Source organism: Protopterus annectens, chromosome 14.part0 (genome assembly GCF_019279795.1).
Source record: "Protopterus annectens isolate FY-2018-M chromosome 14.part0, PAN1.0, whole genome shotgun sequence".
NCBI lineage: Eukaryota > Metazoa > Chordata > Ceratodontiformes > Protopteridae > Protopterus > Protopterus annectens.
Window position 1 is genome coordinate 923,203,394 of NC_056748.1, and position 24,891 is coordinate 923,228,284.

Below are 24,891 nucleotides of genomic sequence, written 5' to 3' on the forward strand. Positions count from 1 at the left end.
AGAGCCGATCCTCGGCTCCGACTCGGCACGCTATGCTATAGAGCGAAGTCTCTCATTGGCTGAGCTGTACTATATCCCAGGATGCACCACCGCTACTTCCCCAGATCTCGTTTGCCGCTTACAAGCTAGGACGTGGTCTCGAACTTGGCTGGGCTAAGTGCTGTTTTTTTCTGAAAGTTTCTGTCAGAAATTTCCTAAATCTTTATCCAAAAGCTGTTTTAACAGCTATTGTTGTGTATACGTGTGTTTTTTGTGAGAAATTTGTGGTAAAATTTTGTGTTAGACAGGGAAAGGTTTCCGTTTAAGTTAGAGGGGCCTTCCCCTCATTCTTATTGAGTCTTCTTGTCGTTTCAGAGGTCAAGTACCTGTTTAAGTTAGAGGGTTCTTGGCCCTCTTTTGGTGTTTGTTATACGTTTTAGTTGTTGGGCTTGCGCTCTTGTTTAAAAAAAAAAAGTTCTTCATTATTGTGTGTTTATATATATATACTGTTTTTTCTCAAACAAATAATTTGGCAAAGTATATACAATTATGTCCAAGGAGCATAGACCCTCTGGGTTTAAAAAGTGCACGAGATGCAACTATAAAATGTCCATCACAGATGATCACTCCTTATGCATTTACTGATTAGGCGCCAAACACCTTCAGGAGTCCTGCAGCGTGTGTCACGCCTTTTCCTCTCAGGTCCTCCAAGAGAGGAAGAATAAATTGATCTTAAAAGGGCTTATCAAACCCTCCTTCGAAGAGGCCTTATCTTCCTCTCCAGCTAAGAAAAAGAAATCGTCGGCTCCGACCAGCCCGTCGGAACCGACCACTAAGAAATCTAGGCAGGCTTCTCCTTCAGCTCCACGGACTTTGGAGCCGAGGGCGGAACGGTCTGCCTCGATGCCTCCAGCCTCGACTCCTCTGGTTTCGGAGCCGATGGCTGGGGCTTCGAGAGGCGGGTCACCTTCATCGGCTCCACTGATTTTGGAGCCGATGAGGGTTACCGGCTCAGACATTTCCCCTTCGCCTCGGAACCAATATTGGTCGAGTCCATTCGGAGCCGGTCCCCCAGTCCTTCGGAGCCGATGGAGAAGTCAGCTCGGACCCGATTGGTCTCCTCCCGATCTTCCAAGATGTCGGATTCGGACATCGACAGGGTGCTCCTAAGACTATTTCAGTCTCCTGTATTCCAGAAATTAGTTTTGGCTCCAGCCCATTCGGCTTCGGAGCCGATGGCCCACCCTGTAGTTCAGGTTCCTCCTCCAACAGCCTCGGCACTGTTGGAGCCGGTGCTGGTGGAGCCGATGGAGGTTTTTGGGTCGGCTCCGACCCTTACTCCAACCCCGGCTCTCGAGTCGGAGTTCGGTACACGAACCTCCTCGGTCGGCCCCGGTGGGGACGCTTCGGGACCGATGTTTTCGGTTCCTAGCCTTCCTCTCGGTGCGTCGGCTGTGGAGGTACTGTCTACTGTTGTGGCCCCGAGGGTTGGACCTTCCCAGGACTCTGGCGGTCCAGCCTTCAGGGCCATGAGGAGTGCTTTGGCCAAATCCTCTTTGGCTACCTCCACGGTCTCACCGGCACCTTCCCTACACACGGAGACTGGGTCTTTAGTAGTCCCCCTGTCGCTAGACAGCGGAGCCCCAGGGTCTGAGGTCACCCCCAGTGGGGTTTCCCCCCCTCCTGGAGGTCCCTCTGAAGCTTCTTCGGAGGAACCCCCAAGGAAAAGACTGTGCAAGAGGAAGCACGTCGACTCCCCCGATGAGTCTCTCACGTCGGACACCAATCTTGATGATGCGGAGGGGTCCCCTAAGTCGTCCTCAGATGATGTCTCCTTTGCAGACATCTTGGAAGCCCTCAAACAATGAGGCGGCTGGCAATCCAAACCCCCTTCCGCTGATGAGTCGTGTTCCTCAAGGCCTTCGGGGCTCAGCCCTCTGCCTCCTGGGTGTCTCCGCCCTTCGACGAGCTCCTAGATTTGATCTGTCGAAGGGCGTGGGAGCATCCAGACTCTGTGGAACCGGTGCCTGCTCGCCCAAATAAATTCTTATCAGCACCCCCAGAGAAGGAGTTTCTGACCAAAGGTGTGGCTGTAGATGCCCTGGTGGTGGCATCTGCTACCCAACAAGATGTAGCAGAGGCTTCGACGTCCGTCCATCCTCCTAATAAGGAGTCTAGGAGCATGGACCGGTACGGGAAGCAAACCCTCAGTTCAAGCGGCCTTTACCTTAAGGTCCCTGAACTATTTGACGCACTTCACCAGATTTCAGAGGGATCTGATCAAGGAGCTTTCATACCCTCTTGGGTAACCTACCTAAGCAGCTGGCCCAGATGGTTGGCTCTCAGTTGGCTACGCTGTCATTGATATCAAACTCGTCCATGAGGCTCATTTCATATGCGGCCGAGGGGGCGAGTAGAGCGGCGGGTACGGGTGTTGCTCTACGGAGGCAAGCCTGGCTCTGCCTGTGTCATTTTGCGGAAGCCTTTAAGTCTTCCTTTGCCGACGCTCCCTTTGATGGGTCCTCTTTGTTTGGACCCAAGGTAAAGGACACATTGACCCGCTGTGAGCAAGAAGGTAAGACTTTGACTGCCGTAGGGGCACGATTTTCCACTCCCTTTAGGCCTTACCCCAAGGCTAAAAGAGGAGGGAAAATGTGGTTCCGTAAATCCCAGAAGTCTTATCCCTTGCAGCAGGACGATCCCCCTTCTAGAGGCAGAGGAGGGGAAATTTTTCTGGAAGACGCCATCCCAGAGGCGGCAGAGGCCCCCGCAACACTGGAGACCGCGAGTCCTTTCGTTGCTCTTCAGCCTTCCACAATCACTGAAGGAGTGCCCGACTGTGCAGCTCCGGAGCCAGTCAGGGTCGTTTTTTCAAGGCACCTAAAAGCCTGGGAAGGTATCACTCAGGACCGATGGGTGCTTCGAATCATAGCCGGAGGTTATGCCATCCCCTTTTCACACCCTCCACCGCCGTCCAAGAAAATCCCGGACCCGCCACCCAGTCAACGGGAAATCGCAGCCTTAGAAATCTCAAAGCTGCTTCAAAAAGGAGTCATCCAACCGGTCCCCGCAGACCAGATCGGATTAGGGACTTACTCAAGATTCTTTTTGGTGCCAAAAAAGACCGGGGACTTGAGGCCCATTTTGGATCTCAGTATCCTAAATCGATCAATCAAAAAGTCCAAGTTCCGAATGGTCACCTTACAATCCATTCTCCCACTGCTGGAGAAAGGTGTTTGGATGTGCTCCATAGATCTCAAGGACGCCTATTATCACATTTTGATAGATCAGGCATCCAGGAGACATTTGCGCTTCAGCCTGGGAGACAGTCATTTTCAGTTCTGCGCACTGCCCTTTGTTCTTACCACAGCCCCCAGTGTGTTCACCAAATATTTGGCGGTCGTGACTGCTCACCTGAAGAGTCTAGGATTCCAGGTGTTTCCGTATCTGGACGACTGGCTCCTAACTGCCAACTCCAGGCGTCTACTATTGCAGAACCTACAAGCCACCATATCACTAGGCACTTCCCTTGGAATCACCTTCAATTGGCCAAAGTCTGTGTTGCTGCCATCTCAGCGCATAAGGTTCATCGGAGTAGAGATAGACTCAAACCAAATGCGGGTCTATCTTCCTACAGAAAGGATACAGACTATACAGGCTCAAGTCCGAGCCTTGCTTCTCAGATCCAAAGCTCCAGCCAGGATGGTCCTGCAGCTATTAGGCTCTATGTCGGCCACTGTTCTCCTAGTCCCTTTAGCAAGATTGCATATGAGAATTCTCCAGTGGCTCCTATCGACACAGTGGTCCTTTCATGATCTCCCCCTCAGTCACCTCATACGGATCACGGAAACCTGCAAACGGGACCTTTGCTGGTGGCTGGTGCCCTCCAATTTGGATCAGGGACGACCCTTTGTTCCACCTCCTCCTATGGCCACATTGACGACGGACGCCTCCCAGACGGGGTGGGGGGGTCATTACCTGGGCAGGTCAGTCCAAGGCAATTGGCATCCCGACGAAAGTCTCCTTCACATCAACATTCTAGAAATGAGGGCAGTGTTTCTGTCTCTACAAGCCCTCCACGATTACCTCCCCCAGGGCGTAATTGCCATTCACTCCGAGAACATGTCAGTAGTTTGGTATCTGAACAAACAGGGAGGGACCAGATCCTACCCCCTTTGCAGAGAGGCCATGAGAGTTTGGGAATGGGCAGTGGCGACCAGACATTCTCTGTTAGCGACTCATATCCCTGGGAAATCCAACGTGATAGCCGACAGACTAAGCAGAACTATTCTCTCTCCTCATGAGTGGTCTCTGAACGATGCAGTGACAACTCAGATCTTCAGCAGATGGGGAACTCCTTGTTGCGACCTTTTCGCGACCCCGCTGAACGCGAAGTGCAGAAAGTTCTTTTCTCTCACTCCAGCTCCGGGGGAGAGTCCTATGGACGCATTAGCCCATCCTTGGCCCACCGGCTTGCTATACGCCTTCCCTCCAGTTCCCCTCCTTCCCAGAGTGATCCAAAAGGCATCTCACTTGGGGAGCAAAATGATTTTAGTTGCCCCTTACTGGCCTCGTCAGGTATGGTTCCCATATATTCGGAAATATGCACTGGACGGCCCATGGTTCCTGGATCAGATCCCAGACCTATTAATTCATCAGTTGGGACAACTCCATCAGTCCCTTCACACTTTGAAGTTAACAGCTTGGCTCCTCCTCTTCCGACTATAGTCAGGAATCATACTTTAGACCCAGAAGTCATACATATCTTATCCTCGGCCCACAAGTCTGCCACCAAGAAATTGTATACTAGCAAATGGAAACGATTTGCTATTTGGGCTCAACTCCGGGGTCTAGATCCCATCACTGCTCCGGTGACAGAAGTCCTGAAATTTCTAACTTCCCTATTCAATCAAGTTTCTTCAGTCTCTACCATCAAGGTCCAACTGGCAGCTATCTCCAATTTTCATGAATCTATAAACCCACCTTCAATGAGCAACAGATTGTGTAAAACCTTCATGAAAGGTGCTGCGCTTTTACGACCTCCGATTTCTCATCCTGCTCCTCCGTGGGATCTCAATGTGGTATTACGTGCCTTAACCTCCTCCCCCTTCGAACCGGCAGCAACCTGTGATTTGAAATTTCTTTCTTGGAAAACTGCCTTTCTGGTTGCGATTACTTCTGCCAGAAGGGTTTCAGAGCTTCAAGCTCTATCTGTCAAACCACCGTATCTGGTTTTTCACAAAGATAGAGTATCCCTCAGGCCTAACCCATCTTTTGTCCCTAAAGTTTGTTCCAGTTTTTGCCTGCAACAGTCATTAGAACTTCCAGTTTTCTTCCCAAAGTACTCAAACAAAGCGGAATACATCTTCCACACATTGGATGTTCACAGGCAATTGCGTTTTTATTTAGACAGGACCCAACAAACACGGAAAACAGATCAACTGTTTGTGTCCTTTTCGGATAATAAATTGGGCAAAGCAGTCACAAAGGTCACTATTGCCAAATGGATCAGGGACTTTATTAGTCAGGCTTATTCTTCTTCTAATAAAGAGCTTACAGCCTCTGTCAAAGCTCACTCTACAAGAGCTATGGCTACTTCAATAGCATTCCATTCTAAGCTTGCCATTAGTGACATTTGTGCTGCGGCTACGTGTTCTTCCCCGCACACCTTCATCTCCCACTACAAATTGGATGTGGCATCTCGGGGGCGAGCTTCATTTGGTTCCACAGTTCTCAGGAGTGTTTTCCAGTGAGCCACCCAGGAATCAGGTGCTAGGGACGCTGTCCCATCAGTACAGAATGTAGGCGAGATAGGATCACATAACATCTTTTAGTTATGTATTTACCATAACTTTAGATGTTTGGGATCCATCTCGCCTACATTCCTAATAACCCACCCTCCTTCCCCCTGCCTTGGAGATCAGAAGAGATCGGACGGTCCGAGTTCTATTGTTTCATCTTGAAACATCTGGCAATGTTATATAAACAGTTATGTGTGTATGCATGAGTACGGACAAACAAGATCTGGGGAAGTAGCGGTGGTGCATCCTGGGATATAGTACAGCTCAGCCAATGAGAGACTTCGCTCTATAGCATAGCGTGCCGAGTCGGAGCCGAGGATCGGCTCCGAACCCATCAGTACAGAATGTAGGCGAGATGGATCCCAAACATCTAAAGTTATGGTACGTACATAACTAAAAGTTAACAGCACTGTTTTTTTTAGTTCTGCTGCATTTTAACCTCTCTGATAGGATTTTTACTAAAAAAACTCAAATAGAATGTCTCAAAACTTGATGGATTTATAGTTGAACATCTGCAGATTTACTACAAAAATAAGTTTAAAACTCTTTTAATTGCTATTTCCTGTCAAAAAAAATGGAAAGAACTAATTGTCTCAGAATGAGTCACTCTAAGCTCAGTGTACAGAACAGTACTACGAAAAAAAAGACAGTCAGGCTACACTAAGTAACATCAGTGAATTATCTGTAAAAATAGATACATTAAAAAGCAACATAGCCAATTTTAAACAGGAATGTAAAAAACAAACTGAAGTGTAGATTGAATCTATTAAACAATCTTCACAAATTTTAAGTATAGAATAGGCAATGTCTGACTGTGATGGAAGATTACTTGAAAAAGCGTAACACTGAATTTCTTCTGAAACACAACTTATTCTACGATAAAATACAAGACTTGAAGAACAGATCTACAAGGAATAATATCAGGATTTATGGGATTCCTGACAAAGAAAAGGGAGCCAATATGATTCAGTTCCTTAATATCTGGCTGCCCAAAACTGTGAACCTGCCTGAAGCTTTTTCATTTGGCATCAAAAAGAGCACACAGATCACTTTCTAACTTATCTTAAAAAAAAAAAAACCTTCACCAAGGTTAGTGATCATAAGATTTTTCTCAAGTCAAGATAAGGATTTAGTCTTAAAAGCTGCATGGACTATGTATCTAGTTAAAATGAAAGACATACTGTAAGATTTGACAATGACTATTCTACATTTTTGAAGTCCAAGAGAAAAACATGTCTGCCAATTGTTAAAAGCTTAAAGAAAAACAATATTACAACACAAATCTTGTTTCCAGCAAAAATAAGGATTCACCTTCCAGAAGGAAAGAATATTTTTAATACATTGGAAGATGCAATGGAATCTATACAGAAAAATAAAATCACAGAGAAAGAACAAAAGAAATGGACTGGAATCTATCAACTTCTTTAAAGAGATGACTGGTTAATAAAAGACAAAAACATTAAAAAACTGAAGGACAGATGAAAGTCAATGTAATTCATGGTTATGAATTCTTAATTCATTTAAATAAGTGCTTGAATACTTATGAACAGGTGCTGAACACTACATTTTACAAGGTAAATTATTTTTCTTTCTTTCCCTACTTCACATGGTTAGAAAAAATATCGACAGCAGAACCACTAAGGCAGAGCTCATATAAACCTTTAATAATAAAATATTGAGATATAATGTTAAAAATACAGTAAAAGTACGCAAGCTATAAAAGTAAATAAGGATAAGCGCTTTCGGAATATTTCCTTCCTCAGATCCCACATTCATTCTGCCATCAAGAGTTTATACAGTAAAAAAGCACCAATGGTATGGTCTCTCGATATCCAATGCCCATTCATGAGACCACTAGTATCTCATTCCATAAGGATATCATGTTAACGGCTGACAATGAGAAAAGGATTAGTACATCTTTATACCATAAATCTTGTTGGAGGAATGAGTTACTGGATAGAGGGAGTATGCATCCCCCTCATATTTTTTCGAATATAATGAAGAACCAATTTTTAAGAACTTCCAGACTTTGTAATAAAGAAGATGATTTCTATAATGAGATGGAAAAATGGTGGTTGATTTTTGAAACCAGAACTATAAGAGCAAGGAGATTTTGAGATTTTCAGATCAAGTGAAGACACATCAAACTGGAAGAGGGAGATAATTTGACTGAAAACAGAAAACATATCGACCTCTCCGACTATGAAGTCACCAGTTAAGTTACCTCTGGTTTACAACAGTGATACCAGAGGCATTTGTGATATCATTCATAACAACTGGAAACTACTAACCGTTGATAATAGTATTAAAGAGGTTGCTGGGGAGATGCCCCATTTTTGCTTCAAAAGGAAACGTAACTTGAAGAACTTACTTTGTTACAGACCCTTAACATATGATCAGACGTTTTTATGTAGTACTCAGACTGGGACACATTCCCTTGTAGAAGATGCAAAGTCTGTACTTACATCAACAGATCTAATGTCTTTAAGCATCCATAACAGCCAATCATATTCTTTTAAGGGTTTTGCCACTTGTTGCACTAGAAATGTGACTTATATTGCAACGTGTGCTTGCTGTTCAGCCTTTTATGTTGGCAAAACCAACAGGATGCAGAAGGAGGGTATCCTTCAGCATCTAAGTGACATATGAAATATGACGAAGGATACTGACTTATCCCAACCTGTTCTAAATTTCAAGAATCATAGCTTTGCATTTATGGTACTTGTACTCACACAAAGACATACTCGGAGGCTCTGATCAAAAATTTACCAAAACAGCAGAGGCCACCAAAGCAGACACCCAAACAACTACCACCTCACGACCCAACACATGCAACATATAGACCACACAGTCAGAGTGTCAAACAGTCACAGCCCTTAAGGCCAAACAAAATGCCAGACACACTTGTCATTGGTGATTCCATAGTCAGACACACTGACGTCCCGCTCACCAGACTGAGTAAGGAGAAGGTCACAGTAAGCTGCCTGTCGGGCGCTAGAATCCGCCACATAACGCAAGCACTCAGGTCTCTCAACAGCAGGTACAAGTACGACTCAGTCATTGTCCACGCTGGTGTCAACGACCTGAGATGTACCTCCTTGGACTACATGAAAAGGGACATCGAGGAGCTCTCTGATTATGTAGCCCAAGCAGGTATGACCCTGACCTTGAGCAGTATCCTACCTTCACCTAGAATGATGCCACAATACAATGATAAGATGATCAGCTTTAATAATTGGCTTAAATTCTGGTGTCATTCAAAGGGGATCCAATGTCCGTCTGCCTGGGATGACATGCTGGACAAGCCACGCTGCTTCACAAGGGACGGCTTGCACCTGTCACCCCTGGGCTTCCGGATATTGGCAAAGGCTCTTGCCACCCCCATAGTGCCTTTTTTAGGCAAGGCTCAAATTCTAAACCTACCACCCTAGAACACCAAAAGGAAAAAACTAAGGGTAATGCTGCTCAATGCCAGAAGTCTCACTCTCAAGATGCACGACTCGAGGCCCTTCTCAATATGGAGAACATCGATGTCTGTGCTGTGACAGAAACCTGGTTCAAGGCTCCTGAGAGCACCCCAGCACTAACAGGTTTCACCTCATATCATGCGTTCCGCCCCAAAATCCGGACAACACCAAGAAAGGAGGGGTGTCCATATTCATAAAGGACACCCACACCTCAAGGTTGGTGGCAACACACGATGCATCGGAGACCATCCAGGTGCAATTAACCATAGGCAAGACTGCTCTGCAATTTGTAGCATGTTACAGGCCACCCTCTCAAACTCAGGAACCTCACATGGCCTTCCTGAAAACATTGGAGGGGATAAATGTATCTCCAAACACCATCATACTAGGCGACTTCAACTACCCTAATATAGACTGGGAACACTACTCAAGCCCGAACACTCTAACCCAAAGATTCCTGGAGTTCATAAACTCAAATGCCATGGAACAACTAGTCACCATCCCCACAAGAGGAGAAAACATACTTGATCTCATCATCACGAACATGGGATCAAAATGTTCAACACCGAAGTATACCCCTCACTGGTGAGATCAGATCATAAACTAATCTCGCTGGAGGTCCTCATCCCGCCCCCCCCTGAAACAAAAAAGACCACAGTGAAAAACTTCTCAAAAACCGATTTTACACTTCTAAAAACTAGTGTGGTCTCCTTTAAGGCCCCTGAGCCAGTGGTAAACATTACTCAAACCGCTGAATCACTTACAAATGCCTTCTACCAGCACCTACAGGACTGCATGGATCAGGCAATCCCAAACAAAACGAAGACTCTCTGTACCAAAGGCAAGCGTCCAGTCTGGTGGACCCCAGCCATAAACAAGCTCTACAACAAAAGGAGGAAGCTACTACAAGATAGAGCAAAATCCTTGAAAGGTAAGACACCTTTGATCATTATAAGTAAAAACTAAGAGCTCTCATAAAATCATCCAAGGCAAATTTTGAGAGAAAAATCGCCAAGGACTCTAAAGACAATCATAAGGCCTTCTTTAGCTATGTTAGAAACCTAGGAGGAAACTCCCAGATATGCTCAGAATTAGTTCAAAATGATGTGAAAATTACTGAACCTACACACATTGCTAACATACTGGCTGACAGGTTCAGTGCAAACTTCTCCCCTCCCCCAAAAGGAGAGATATCTATTCCAGAGGATTGTACCCCCAAAACATCTCCAACGCCCAGGTGAGAACTGCCCTCACTAAGGCAAAAAACACAACATCCATGGGACCGGATGGTGTCCCCGGCTGTGTGCTTCATGAACTCAACGAGGAATTAAACCCACAGTTAGGACAGCTGTTTAATCTTAGCCTCACCTCAGGATACGTACCCAAGGAGTGGCGCACGGCGACTGTGGTCCCACTTCATAAGGGCGGTGCCTCCACAGACCCTGGAAATTACCGCCCCATTAGCTTGACAAGCCTTATCTGCAAAGCCATGGAGAGGATCATAATGGAACTCATAAATAAAGACATAGGGAACTTGCAGACTTTGGATCCAACCCAGTTTGGCTTTGTCAAAGGCAGATCCTGCCTCTTAAACTTGGTTGACTTTTTCGAGACAGTCACCAAGGCCATTGATGAGGGAAAGGCAGTCCATACAGCCTACCTCGACCTGGCAAAGGCCTTCGACACAATACCCCACTCAGGTATCATCGAAAAACTCATCAGCTTGAATGTAAACCCATACATCACAAGATGGGTTGCAAACTGGCTAAGTGACAGAACCCACAGGGTCAGAGGTGCTGGAGCCATGTCAGACTCAAAGCCTGTCACAAGTGGTGTCCCACAGGGCTCAGTCCTGGGTCCACTCTTGTTCGGCATCTACTTTTCTGAAGTACAAGCAAACACAGGAGGGTTATGGCTGACAAAGTTTGCAGATGACTGCAAACTGGGCGCCATAGTCGAAAACACATCTGACACAGATATCCTCCAGAAGGGCCTCACAGAAACGGATAACTGGTGCCAGAGCCATGGCCTGAAGTTAAACGCCAAAAATGCATAGTCATACCCTTCGGGAAAAACAAGGTTACCCCTAGCTACCATATAGGTGGCAATCCACTGAGCACAGAAAAAGTCATCAGGGATCTGGGGACCCAAGTTGACAGTAGCCTTCGCTTGACACTCATGTTGCTAAAGTAGTTAGGAAAACCTTCTATATCGCCCACCTGATCATGAAGGGATTCACATCTAGATCAAGGGAGGTCATTGTCCCCTGTACTCATCACTCATTAGACCTATGATTGAGTACAATGCCCGTTCGGAATGTATCTGACCAGACACCTGCTGCAGCTTGAAAGGCCCCAAAAGTTCCTCACCAAAAGGATAAAGGGTCTCAAAAATATGTCTTATGCTGCCCGACTGAAAGAACTCCAGCTCTATTCAGTCTCATACTGCTTGCTCAGAGGTGACCTGTGCCTGACATATAAGGCCATGTCAAACCCAGATTTGATGAATATGCTTCACCTCAAAAATCTAGATCCCTCAGAACCACAAGGGCGGAGACTTAAACCTTGACACGGTTATAAATAGAACGTGCTGGAGGGACAGATTCATCACCCAGAGACTCCCTATGCTGTGGAACAAAATCCCAGTACATGTGAGGCAGAGCACCTCGCTGGCCTTGTTCAAGAGGAATCTTGACCAATGGATGGGAGATCGCAGATATACCCCAGGGATTACTTCAGTGTCACTGCTTGACAGAGGCACAGAAAAATGATAGGCATAGTTTTTATTCAAACTAAAGGGGTGGCGAAAGCCACATGACTATGGGCTAGGCTTATAAATGCCCTTGGGCAGATAGCCTAGTATGAACCTATGAACCTATGAACCTATCCATGTAAGATTAATCCTAGAGGTGGCGATATTTTTAATAATACTGAAATCAAAGATGTTTGCTGGATTACTGCATTAAAAGCTGATAATTCACCGGGGCTGAATGGGATGATTCCATTAAAACTGATTTTAAAGGGACACAGGCTTTGATGTATCCATGCGTCATACCAATGGAGTTGCCTAATGAGACATTTTGATTGGTTGGTTTTGCTCTCATAAAATGAGATGCTGGTGATTTTATGAATGGACATAGACACTGAAACACTATACCTACATTTTGATTGGCTGGCGTCATCCTTATGGAATAAGATACTGGTGATCTCATGAATGGGCATTGGACATCGAGAGACCATACCATTGGTGCTTTTTTTACTATTTAAACTTTTGGCAACAGAATGAATGTGGGATCTGAGGAAGGAAATATTCCGAAAGCACTTATCCGTATTTACTTTTATAGCTTGCATACTTTTACAGTGTTTTTAATAATTTATCTCAATATTTTATTATTAAAGATTTATATGAGCACTGCCTTGGTGGCTCTGTCGATATTTTTTCTGACCTGGATTACTTGTTCTTCAGTGGGACTTTTGGTTTTCTCCTCACTGTTTGTTGTACTTCACATGATTACTCATTCACTTTTTAAAATGTTAGAGTTTAAAAGGTTAAACTATTCATCTTATTAAACGTTACTCATTATTATGATAAATCTTACATTAGGTGGCACACTTTTTGATATCTTGGCATAGTTGCGTAATGTACTATTAAATATAATACAAGATGCAACAAATGACACTAAGGAGGTATGTTAATTTACATTCTGGGTTCTTAAATGGACCAGTAGTGTGCTACTGATAGTATACTTGACATGCAATAGCACCCAGGAAAGACATGCTATGTTACAAGCAAAGTATAAAAAATACAGCTTTTTACATATATAAAAGTTATTTTTGGAATGACATCAAATAATTAGAGTAACACTCACATTTTTACAATTTAAACCTGGATTATACATAGCTGTCATTCTTTTAATGCAAGTTAACATGCTATGTCTCATTTAAAAAATGACAGTCTACTTTACATTAAACATCCTTATACAAATAGTGCTTGCTGTATCATTAAATTTTATTTCTTTAGAGACAATAGTATTTTTAGTGGCTAACATACTTTAATTTTTTTTTTTTTACTGGTTTGGAAGGGTTTGTGGGATTGATGTAAAAAGCAAAGGTGGCTGAGATTAAATCCTGAATGTTAGATAAGAAGCAAAAGACAGTGAATTGCACTCTAAACCACTGTCAGTTATTAAATAGTTCTGAATGCTTGCAGTACACCAAAAGGATAGTTTATATGCTAGCCTATAAAATGACACTTCTGATACAAAAGATTAGGATTGTGTTTCTCTGTTATTGTCTCTCTTTAACGATAACAAAACATAATATTTCACAACAATTTATTATAGAAATTTTGAATCTTTAAAACAAATTTTCAGTTGTTTTTCAGATACTATTATACATAACATTTAAGGAAAAATAGGACTGATTCTAACAGTAGTACTAGATTAAAGAGTATCAAATATATATGGGTAAATTTGAATGTTCTATTACATGACACTCTACATTAGGATTATAGCTAAATAATAAAACCTAGGAATATAGTAATAGTACAAGACATAGTATATGGTGGTGCAGTGGTAGCATTGTTGCCTCCCAGCAAGAGGTTCTGCTGTTCGATTCTCAGCTTTAGTGCGGGGAGTGCCTTCTGTGTGGAGTCTGCATGTCCTCCCCGTGGTTGGGTGGGCGTTCGAAAGACATGCGTAAATGGGCGTGCCTTCGTTGAAGGTTGAACATAGAGCTGGCACCTCAGCGTTTGTGAAAATCTACTGCCAATCATTAGCGGACTGGATTCCGCTGTGGTGACCCCTAACCGGGAAAAGCCGAAAGACAACAACAAGACATAGTATATGAACAAAAATAGAAAGAAAGCAGAATAAGTAAATCTGTATATAGTTAAAGAATCTAAATATATCTACCAGGGAGGCTGGCATAGTGGTAAAGATGTTCACCTTATAGACACAAGCTGCAGGGTAGGATTCTCACATGGGGTAATCAGCTGTCCTTGGAATGGCCCACAAAGGCAGTTACCCTGGTACTAATTTATGAACTTATGGTTCTATGAACAACTTTATACATGACAAATAAAACAGAAAAAATATAAAATCATCTGACCTATAAATTAATAAATATGAAAATAACTGACTTCCTCCCTATAGTACACCAGGGGAATAATGTGAGGTACAGGAAAAGATGATTGTAGAGATATTCAGTTTGGTCAACTTATAATAAAGATTCAGAACACCTGTTTAACTTTTCTTATTTATAATAACTCACTGATGGGCTTTTTTTAAGATGATGCATACTAAAAATGAGATACATTAATATGAATCAAAAGAGAGTTTGAGAGGTAGTTTGTCTTTTTCAACAAACTAGGAATATGTTATTCCATGGTAGAATGTTTTAGGGTTATCATTAGGTATTTTTTAATCTATTTCAAAATTTTCATCTGTAGCTGAAGATTTCATATTGTTATATATAAAGTATATAAATTCTGTACATAAATGCAATTTCATTATACCTGTGTTTTTTCTCTCATATAAATGTCTGATTTTACATGCATATCTATTAATATTAATGGATTGCATAAACTGGTAAAGAGGATACGTCTGTTCAAGTACTTGCAATTACATAAAATTCAAACTGTATTTCTGCAGGAAACACATTTACTTAATAAATATATAAATAAACTTTCATTAAAGAATTATTTGGTTTTAGCAGGTTCTGGCTAAAAGAACAGGTACCCTCATTTTACGTAGGAACTCACCAGTAATGCTTAAAGTAAAAGATACCTGTGTTGATAAAAATGGTATATTAAGGACTGTTATAATTGAGTGGAACAGAGAACTATATACATTGGTGAACTCCTATTGGATTCCAGGGGTTGGAGCTAAAAGATGCAAAAAATAAATAAATACTTCGATACTGTAGCCTGTTACATGAAAGGTGAAGTCATTATGACTGCTGATTGTAATTGTATTTTATCAGGCAAAGATTCCACTCCAGATAGAAAGCTGAGAATCGCATCTTCAGCTAAACACTTAATGAATTTTATAACTCTAATGAATTTAAAGGATATATATCAGCTAAGGAAAACAAACTCACTCCAATTTACCCATTATTCATATAGCTATGGAACACAAACACATCTTGATAACAGATTATTTGAGACAAAAATGTTATCACATATCAGAGAAGTTTCAATAGTTTCATGTCCATTACTGCACCGTTATGCTATAATCTTTATTATTATTTAAAAAATTACAATCTAGTACATCACTTTAGATTACCAGCATACATTATTAAAATAAAAGGATTCAAAGATTGGTATGTTAGAGAGATCAAAAATTTCCTAGAAATAAACACGAATGGTAAAGTAACTGACACTGTCTTGTGTGATTCACTAAAGGCTTATTTAAATGAAAGAGTTGCAAGCTGGTATATTACTAAAACAAGAGACTGGGACAAAGAATTGAATACACTACAGGCCAAAACAGACACACAAAATATTAAGCCAAATGACATTATCACGCAGTCTGAACCTAAAAACTTAAATATAAAATATGTTGAAATTCTAAATCATAAAATTTCAAAAAAACTGGAAAAACTTAAATTTCAGGCATATTCAGTAAACCCTTTAAGCATGCATAAACCTGCTCTTGCATCAAAGAAAACAAATAAACTAAATCATATCAAAGAAATTATAATGTGTGAATAATAAGTAGAGCAGATATTAAATGTATTCTTGAGGGCTTTAAAATATTTTATGATAATATGCATAATACAAATAATTTAGATAATGATGATACAGTTAAAACTTTTCTAGGGGAAAATATAAATAATAAATTAACAAGTGGAACAAATGAAAAAAAAATGACAGACCATTCACTTCAACAGAAATAAAAGATCAAATAAAAAAGGTAAAAACATAATAAGGAGCCGGGCTTAAATGGTCTTATAGCAGAACTATATAAAATACTACAGGATGATGCAGTTAAAATATTAGACAAGGTCAATAGAGAAATAAAAAAACTGCTGAAGTCCCCCCATCATGGAAATATTCCCTTATATCACCTATTTTAAAACAAGATAAGGATCCTACAAAGCATTTATCATACAGACCTATTTCACTTTTAAATGTGAACTATGAGATGTTCATGTCCATTTTAGCTAACAGAATTAATCTACTTAAACTAATTAACAATGATCAAAGTGGGTTTATTTTAAGTAGACAAGTACAAGATAATATAATAAGAAAACATAGATTAATAGACGGTGCAAATAAAAATAAAAAATAACTTTCTATCATTAGTCTCAATTTAGAGAATACTTTTGAGTCAGTTACTTGGTCATACCTGTTTAAAATACTTAAAGTATATAATTTCTCACCTGAGTTAATTGCATTAATTTCTAAGTTACACAATAACTCTTGTGCTCATGTTAAAATAGGTTATTTTCTTTCTAATTCCTTTAAGTTACAACAATGCACAAAACAGGGCTGTCCATTATCACCTTTACTATTTGCAATAGCTATAAAACCCTTTGCTAATAGTATTCAATAAGAACATTAATTGTATTAAAATAAAAGAAGATTTTGAACTAAACAATCAGTTCTTTGCTGATGATATTTTACTAACAGGAAATATAGAAAATTTATTAGAGCATATAATTAGTTCTAGGAGTCAGTTTGAAGAAATCCCAAACTTAAGATTTAATCATAAGAAAACAAATGCATTACTAATTAATAAAAAATGTAAAAATTTCATACAAAAAATATTATAACTTCAATTGGAATAGCAATCAAATGAAATACTTTGTATAATCATTATGGCTAATAGTAAAGAAATGATACAAACAAACTTTCAACAGGTTGTTGATAAAATTTCAAGTTTAGTCACAAACTGGAACAAATTCTTCATTACCATGGAAGAACGATTAATCCTTAAGGTGGTAATTCTCCCTAAAATATTGTTTGTCTTAAATCTTTAGTATTGTCTCCTCCAAAAAAAATTGATGAAAAAGATAAACAATATTCTACTTAAATTTTTTGGCATCCTAATAAACCAAGAATTTCCTTTGGGGGCACAGAAAAGGTTGGAATAATGGTGGAATATGATTCCCTGATATTCAACTGTATGCTACTTCAACAAATGTAAGAGTTATAGTGTTGTGAATAAATTCATCTTAAGATTCAAAATGGAAAAAATACATTAAGAAATATTAATAGTAAATAATACCTATATCACAACCAGTCACAGACAAAGAGTACCTAATAGTTCTATGCGGTTAACTAAAAGATTTTTGTGTAAATGGTATTAAACCCTCTTTTTAAACTCCCTGTTTAAATAACATCATCTCCTCTTTCCAGAAGTTCACATATTCTAACCATTGAATTAAAGACTTAATATTTTCTATGTTTCGAATTGCATATACAAATGATTGCTTAGAAACTCATAACTTCAACAAAATGCTAGTACTGAAAAAAAAGTAATTTAATTTATTGGCATCAATTCTTAAATGTACTGATATATATACTGTTGAAAATCTGGGTCTACATTATGTGATCAATGAGTCTACTCTTCGTACACACAATCATCAAAAATACACAGCGAATGCTGTAAACCACAAATGGCCATGTCCGCAAATTTTTTCCTCGGGGGAAAAAATTCATGTGGCTGTTAAAAAAAATACTAATTGAGAGGGGGTGCTTCACCCCTCCACACCCACCGAGGTGGGGGCTGTGCCCCACACACCCCCTAACTAATATACCAACTCCAAGATTGCTCTACATTGAAGGAAAGGGCAATTCCCAATAACGGCCAAATGAATTTTTTCCTGAGGAAGAAATTTGCGGACATGGCCATTCATGGTTTACAGCATTTGCTGTGTATTTGTCAATGATTGTGTGTTTAAAGAGCAGACTCTTCCATCACATAATACAGACCCGAAAATTTAAGGTCCAAATATAATCAAGATTCTGAGAACTGGTTAATTTTACAAATATTTACAGACTTTGTGAACACAAGGGTAAATAAAATATTTAACTTAGATAGGAAACTGTTCCCCAAATTATTGAAATTCTTAAATATCAATAATAATGCAATGAAAAATAAATCATATATCTGTCACAAATTTTTAAAATTCTTAAGTTAAATTTCACATATTTAGACAATTCCTATTGGAACTACCCCTCAAAAATTAATAATGGAGACTTCTCTGAAGAATACAAGAAATTAATATTAAAATCTACAGATAAAACTACATCTTCATTATATTGCAAAATTTTCACTTGGAAATTTTTACACAGAGCTTTTGTTACTGCTAACAAAATTACAATTATGTATAAATCAAACAGAATTAAATGCTGTAGACGTGATTCTAAAGGAATAGCTGATTGGAAGCATATTGTATATGAATATGAAGTTATCGCCCCTTTTTGTAAAGAAATTAATAACTTTATTCAAGCTATATGGTCAGACAGATGTAATATTTCTAAATCTTTAGTTTTATTTAATGCTCTGGTTCCTGAGATAATTCCAAAAACCCAGATAAGTCTTCCTTGATATATTCTTGCTATAGCTAGAAAAGTAATTACTAAAAATTGGAAAAGTAATGTTACCCCCTCTAGTGCTGAATTTATTAGTATGGCAAAAATTGTTTGCAGTAGTGAATTGCATACTACAAAGATAAGAACTTCTTACACACTGATATAAATCTTAGCTTAAACTTAAACACTTGCTTGAAAAATATTAATTGTTGATGTACAACTTTGATGTATTGATCAGCTGTTGACCTATGTAAATAGTTATTTATTTGTTTTATAATTGATTTGCTTATCATTTTAAAATTAAATAAAAAGTTAAAAAAGAAGTGCTAACTTGAAACTCCTAACTAGCAATCTAAGTACATACTTACCTGATTTAGTGAATTCCCACAACTGAGGTAGGAAGGCGAACTTGCATATGCATTGGGACGACTGTGTAAGGGTATCTGTGATCCATCTAGAAGGGGTGTTTAGGTCAGATGATATATTAAGAATGTATGCATTATATCTAACACTGGACACCCTCTTTGATGGAACCTACAGTTGGACTTAATCAATAAACAGCAAGGTGGAAGGAGGTGAAGGACAGCAAAAGGAAGTTCAACACTATGTCATTGCTAAAACAATACTTCTTGATGAAGGTATACACTTAAAGGCAAGCAGTTGCTGCACAAATCTCAGCAATACTGGTACTCTTAAAACAAACATTGGTAAGCAGGCATGCCCCTAGTGGAAAGCCCCATGAATATAGCATTTTTCACTGTGCAATTCACATGTTGGTAAAATATAACATAACAGTAAGTCTATTTGGAAAATGACTACCACTTATAAGCCCTTCATTCCGTGGAGTGAAAGAGATAAACAGTTGTTCAGTCATCCTAAACTTACATGTCCCACTTCAAGTATGCATCCTGCAAAGATAACTGCAAGAGGAATGGGCTAGTTCACTGACAACTCAGAAATTACTTTCAGAAGAAAATGTGGCGACTCCAAAGAGATATGAAATCCCCATAAAAGACCATAATGGGAATCCAAGAAAATAAAAACTTTATCATTCCTAAGTGAGCAGGCTCAAAAAGTTTAAATTGTGAAGTTTAAGTCCCACACACAGGTGAGGTTCTGGATATAAAGATGAAGGTGCAACACTCTTAAGTAGCTGCCTGCACATGAAGCACTGGGTCCCAGTCCTGTCCTTCACAAGATCATGATGGGCAGAAACATCTGGCAATGATACACCAAATAAAGAATATCAGAATTCTAAGTCATACACGTACATGAGACAGCCCCAGGTGGTACTTTTACATGAAGGCAAAGTCCTGCCAAGTGGAAGGTTTCCTGACAACTTCAGTCACTTCTGAGACATCTGTAAGTAGGTACAATAGGAAGCAAGTCAAACGATTTACATCAGAAGTCAGGCTCTGAGGGGGGTGCTGGTTGTCACACCATCTATGGGTGACCACCTACAGTTTGGACTGAAGAGTTTCCTTATCGCCAGGGACATGAGCGGCACTTCTCAGACACCATAATGCAATAAAACCAAGGGTTGGTCGTTTTGCTCCTCATGAACTTTGTTGTGAGGCACTGGATCTGCAGAAATGGCATGAAGGCTTGTGCAAATAAAATGGAAAATGCATTCACTTTCACATGACATCCTCCTTGCCTTGCTACATGGGGCAAAATGAAGGAGGACATTTTTTTCAGTAAAATATCGGTCGTTTTTGTTTGACCCTATTTCTGGAGACCTGTGCCATGGAACTTGTAAATTCATTCTTCCAGGAGAAGCACAGAGAAGCAGCTCATAGAGTGGAACTAGCTTACTCCTTTCTCCAAAGATGGGATCTACTGAGGTATGTATCCTTTATCCTGATCTATGGTCCACTGTCAGAAAACTACCTCCTAGGGTACAACTACATAGCAGACTGTTTGGCTGGCGAGTTATCTCAAAAGCAGCTTTACACAAAAGACCTTTAGACTGCAAGCAACACCAATGGTTAGAATTCAGCTTCCTCTGGAAGGGAGAGAAACAAACCTTGAACAGTGTGGAAGCACAAACTGCCCACCTTGTCAGTGCATGTTCACTTACTAAGACCTATGATAGGCTTGGCTATAGGAATGAGAGGTCCACCACAAGACTAGTGGGAGATGTTTACCATTCTAAAGTTAGTGACTGGGGTCAGATACTAGAAGATGATCCTTACCTGCATAGTTGCTGTGAAGCCACTGACAATTCAGTCTACTGTGACACTCACATTTCTCAGGTGTGCAAACTGCACCTTGATGATCACAGTGGCTGTTAAGTGCTCTGCATTCTAACCCAGGATAATGACGACTTCTTGGGCCCAAGTCCTAGGGCAAGAATGATCAGCACTGAAGAATGTCCAGCTTCATGCCTATAAAAACAATCTTCTGAGACAATGTTAGAGATGACTTCTTCCAATTTATGGTCACTCCTAGGGACTGCAACTATAGGAACAGAAAGTATGCAGCGAGAAACTCTCTGGGCAGGGCTACCAAGAGCCAGCCGCCCATGTAGGGAACACATGGTTGCCCTTTTCCTGCAGGGATTCAGCCACCACAACTAATATGTTGGCGAATAATCCAAGTATTACAAAAATCTTAAACAGCAATACTCCACTGAAAGTAGCACCCGTGCAGTCCAGACCTGAGATACTTCTGTACAGATTTCATTGCCCATCATATTCAGTAACACCTTACAGGCACCATGAGCAGTCACTATATGGAACTGAATGCAGCAGATATGCTGGTTTATGTTCACAAGCTCCAGAATGGGAAAGAAACAGTGCAATTGTATAGGTAACTTACCATAATAGTAGATGTTTGAACAGCTCACAACTGTAGTAGTCCCAGCTACTGAGATTAGCCAGTGTCCCCATTCATCTTACTTGACTTCTACAGCTCAGGATCCTTCTCCCCTTTGTGCTGCCTCTGGAACATTTAAGTTTGCCAGTATAAGAAAGGAATCTACCTATGCCATTTTAAAGCTTTCTTGCCCAGAACCCCTGGCAAGGGCCATACTGATAACTTTAAGGTTAAGGAAAGCTAGTATTGTATACCTACAGAGAGACATCAAATTTCCTATCCCTAGGCCCTAAATATGGATATGACAGGGTATGGGAGAAGGAGTACTGATACTCCCCAGAACGACTACCCAAAGCTAAGAAGACACAAGGCACTGGAAATATCTGTAAAGGTGGGGGAAGATAACACAGGTCAGATGGGATATGGTTATTCTATCCAGTCCAACAGGGTGATAACATAGTTTGGAGACCATTAACAGTACAGAGGTGATGGTGGGAAGGAAACTACTGCAGCAGTGATCTATTCAAACATCTACTACTGTGATAATTTACCTGCACAACTCTATGTTCTTCATTTAGATCACTATTGCAGTAGTCCTTACTAGTGGGACAGTTCTCAGAGCATTATACAGTATGAGTGGCGGCAGTAGAAGGACTGGAGTTCAGCATGCCCCTGCAAGATCTTCCTAACACAGCCTGCCCTCACCCTGGAATATATATCTAGTCTCTAGTGTCTGAAAAAGGTGTGAACTGATGTCCAAATGGCAGCCTTCAAATAGCTTCAATGCCCACTGATTTTAAAAATATCACAGTGGTTGCAGTTCACCTGGTACTATGAGCTTTAATTGGGCCTATTAGGGATTTTCCTTGGGATGAATATCAAAATTGAATGGAATGAGAATGCCATTTAGGAATAGTTTGTATAGTCACTGGTATTTTTTTTCAGCAAAGGAAATAGAGTTGGTTTCTTTCTCTGATCTCTCTGGTTTGATGAAGTTAAGTGTCTGACTTGCTGGTGAGCATCAAAGTATGAAGAATTATTCTGCCTTTCGACTGAGGGTTAGAGAAAACTTACAAAAACTAAATGGTATGAATGAGGGGTGGACTCTGACCAGTTTAGGCAGAAAGGAACAGTTGGTTCTAAGATTCATCCATCTTTCTGGAAAATGGGGTAAGGCTCACTGCAAATCAAAGCCTGTCATTCAGATACTCTTCTACTAAATGTGATGGCTACCAGCAGAGCAAAAAAGTTCTCTAGGTTAAGAATTTTATGGATATAGAATCAGTAGGCTCAGATGGTGTCTGTTAAGTTTTTCTAACAAAGAGTTCAACTTTTTCTACATGGTCTGAGGTGCACTGCTTCCTTCAGAAATTCTTTTAATGGTCTCATGTTAGATAGGAACATATCTTGTAGAAGGCAGGCTGAATCAGCTAACAGGCAAACTGACTGATGTGTAGACCAAGCTTGCTCCAAACAACTTACTGAGATACTGGAAGATGAAGAACACGTGCACCCTTTGGGTCCTTGTCCTCTGCCCTGGCACCAGCAAGAAAACCTCTTCCACTTTGATATGTAGAACTTCCTAGTGATTGGCTGCTCTTCCTTCGTAATGATGTTGATCACATTCCTAGAGTACTACTTGAAGGAAAGGAATCAGTATATAATCATGCATACAGTGAGTTGTAAAGTCTAAAATTTGGAGTATATTAAGAAACCCCTGGATTGAGTCATAAGGTCAGCCACTGCTAGCAGGATGATGTGCATCACCTGGACATTTCCATGGTCAGAAAGAACCAGTGCCTGCAAAATCAAATGTGTGCTATTAAAATCATCTGGGGGCTTTTTCTCCTTACTTCCTGAATCACCCTGGGAGTAAGGGAATCTGAGAAAATGCCTAGAGATTTAGATCTGTCCAGTCTATATGGCAGATGTCTGCTATCTATGCCCCTTTTCAAGGGACTCTTAAGCAGAACTGATTTAGCTGCTTTTTTTTCTATGCTGCAAACAGATTTATCTGGGGAACATTAAACCTGTGCATCAGCTGCAGAAAAACATCTTTATGTAACATCTACTCATGTGGGTTTGGCTTTGATGCACCACTGTATTCTGTCATTATGGTACATGCACTTCCTTGAGGGTCATCTTGTGCTGTTGAGACAATTCCCAGGCAGTCGTTGCTAATCTGCAGAGGCTGTTTAACCTTGTATTACCTTGCTTGCTGATGTAACACATTACTGTGGTTTTGTCTGTTACAACCTCTAAGGTGCACTCCATAAACTTATCTGATAGCTCTAATTCTCTGTACATGGGCCAACATTTCCTTGATATTGATAAGTTTTTTTTCTTCTGGAGAGCATTCCACTCCCCCATACCATCAAAGTCTTCATGAATGCTCTCCATGCTATTTCTGAAGAATCAGTTGAGACAATCTCACTGAACTTCTCCTAAATAAAGGCCAACCCATACCGAGTTTGCTGTGTTGAGCCCCCACATGAAAATCTCTGGCTATGCATGAAAGGATAGGAACTGTCATTTATAGATTAAGGGAATGTTAAATCCATGTAGATTTTGCACGTGAAATTATGACTGCTGGATGCCATGTTTTTCCAGTATCCTGAGATGCTCCCTTACAGTGATTTGTTTTTGGTCTGCAAAGTGAAGGAAATATGACTGACAGGCCTCTATCTTGTCTGGAGGAGGGAAGGCCTTCTGTAAGCTGGTATTTTACCAGAAAGATTATCCTATGTAAGGGTGGACCTTTGGAGTTTCAGTACAAATCCAAGATTGTGGAAGGAGATTCATGGTAAAGGAAAAAAGTCCTGTTTACCTCCTCCTAGATAAGGTAGTCGTCCAAGTATAGAAAAACAGGGAAAGTCTTTGATTCTAAAAAACGGAGTTAGAAAAATAGGGACGTCTTTGATTCTAAAAAAGACAGTTATTGGAGCCAGGCATTTTGTAATCACCCTAGGAGCAAAACATAAACCAAAAGACAGTGATCTCATTTCTTTTTAATTTTTGGGTTCCCCTCACATCATTACATCTCTGCTACAAAAGTCCCCACTTCCATGCTGTGTCTACCAGCTATTACAAATCCCTCAGACTTGTTCCGTAATCCAGGTGGGGCCAGTCGTGGACTCTAAGGGGCTCCTCAGAGCCTCAGCCATTCACATTACATTCAGGGTGAATTTTTAGTTATGCTCTACCAATTCCCCCCTCCCTCGCATTGCCCATGGTTGCATCTGTGGGGTGGGTTTGCAATGAGCCATAGTGGCATACTGCCCTACCTC

At 40.7% G+C, this 24,891-nt stretch overlaps 1 protein-coding gene across 2 annotated transcripts in view; it reads right to left on the bottom strand.

The window, feature by feature from the left end:
• Nucleotides 1-24,891, bottom strand: part of ENTPD7 (ectonucleoside triphosphate diphosphohydrolase 7) — a 1,330,884-nt gene that overhangs the window by 195,770 nt on the left and 1,110,223 nt on the right. The gene's annotated exons all lie outside the window — the stretch shown is intronic.